Below are 2,379 nucleotides of genomic sequence, written 5' to 3' on the forward strand. Positions count from 1 at the left end.
TTTGACGTAAAAGCGATCACATCACACTTTAGCTTGCATACTATGGTCCTACTATCTTGTATGCTTTGTCAGTTCAACAGGACTGGCATTAGTGTGTATGCTATTTTCTCTGAATTCAGAACAATTTTCTCAACCAGTCTTGAAAATTAGATTCGATTAGCTTGTTAATAACAAAATAGGATTATGTGACGAAATCGAAAAATATACTGATGTGGAAACAGAATAATTGTTGCTGATTATTTTAAAATAATTTTAAGATATAAAATATGGATTTTATTTTATAAATCTCCCTCCCACTATTTTGACATTTCCACCACCCTCTGATGAAAAAGGGAAATCGTATTTCCTTAGTGGGCACGTAGAGTCCAATTAGCCAATTATAATCCCGAATAATATTAGCCAATTATAATTTTTAAAAGGTAGAGTCCAATTGCATCCCTATGCAACCTCCGCGTGTTTTGCCTCACGTTTAATAAGGACCCAATAATATGACGTCGTTTATTTTCGCGTGTCAAACCAACCCATCAATATTGAATTGTAGTAGACGGTCGCCATGAGTTCCCCCAATAATATGAGCCGAAGTCATGGGAGTTCTACTCAATTCACATCATATGTCCGGTGGAAGTCACAGCTTTCCGGCGTACAGGCCTCCCCAATAATATGAGCCAGACACTGTCCGCGGGTAGCGATCAACATGCACCACGGTTGATGGAAGGCAAGGAAAAATTAAACTCCTTTAATTTTTACTTTTTCGGTTTGATATAAATTTTGAATCTTATTCAAAATGAGGGATTTTAATTTTAAAATTGTCTCATCATTTTAATTTAAAAATCGCGTGCCACGAGTTTGTATGTTTTGCCGGATTCATGCAACTATATTATATAATAATATACATACATGCATACTACTATATATCGCATATATCATAATATGACATTCAACAATAAATAAGGATGATCGATCGCCAACACTATTAGATCCATGTGATCCAGACATGGATCCAGGTCCAAAACCTAGGTGAATGCAGGGATGCAAATGCAACAATTACAAGAGCTTCCAATATTTTACATGTCTTCATCTTGATCATCGGGCCCACCATCTTCAGTCTTGATCTCCCACTATTTCTAATAAGTACAATTAAATAGCCATGGCACATAAGGGATACATCTCATGGGGGGGAACGGGCCATACACCAGGCCACTTTAAAATATCAAATATTAAAAAAACGAATAAAACAGTAAAATATCCTAACATACACTAACACATTGGTCAAGGCTCTCGATCATCCTTCATGCATTTAATATCAAATATTAACATCAATTATATTAAACAATTTAATTAATTGTAAAATCATATATCTAATAATTTTATCACTAACCACCACAATTATTAAAGAATTTAAAAATTAAATAAACACCTTTATTTAATTTCCAATTAAATCAATAATAATTGATTTCTTGTAAAACTCATTTTACCATAAATAATTAAAATCATATTCTAATTATTTATTTCACAAGAAAATTTTAATTTTCCAAAATAAAAATTGAACCATTTTCAAAAATATCAATTTTACCCAAAATTTTAAAATTCAGAAAATTGCACCTTAGGCCCAAACAATTCAGGCCCAACATCCAGCACGGTTCCCGAGATGATCCCGGGCAGCCGCCCTCGCTGCCCGCCCCGCTGCCCGAACGTTTCGGGCAGCAGCAGGGGGCCCTGTGCGCGGGGCGCGCACGCATCGTGCGCAGCGCGGCGGCACACCTTTTGTGAATAAATCACATGGCACCAACTGATCCGGTATGACGGATCTACTTGATGAATCCCTACGAACTTTCTTCAAGGGACTCCTTTCTTCTAATCAGGTCCACGACCAGAAGATTTGTTCCTCTTTCAAATAGCACTAGAATATTTGAAAGAAGTTTTTACGTTGAAATCAAAATTTTTAAACTTCCGCTGCGTTTGGGCGTGTAGAAAACCGGGATCCAACACTGTAAACCCCCGTTTCTCAGTGTCTGACCGTTCAGAGTTAAATTAGCAGATGGAATTACCGAACTTTGATCCATCGCTGCTAGCAACGATGAACCAGATATGCGATACCTGAAGCATCGTGTAAGGCACAAATATAAGGGGAGCTAATGAGAAAATGAAGTTACCGATATTACCAATGCTCGCGATGGACTATAAGATCCTCAATTGGGCCTGAAGCAAGAACCTCATGTTGACCTAAACAAGATTATGCATGGAAACGATTGTGCTCAGTATTCTATAAGTTGAAACTAAAAGGTGTTGTTGATCATCATTTCCAATCAAACTGAACTTTAGCTGGCTGATATTCATTGAACTAACAAATACAATATATCATTTCAAATCACTGGCTTG

Source organism: Primulina tabacum, chromosome 13 (genome assembly GCF_025594145.1).
Source record: "Primulina tabacum isolate GXHZ01 chromosome 13, ASM2559414v2, whole genome shotgun sequence".
Classification (NCBI taxonomy): Eukaryota; Viridiplantae; Streptophyta; class Magnoliopsida; order Lamiales; family Gesneriaceae; genus Primulina; species Primulina tabacum.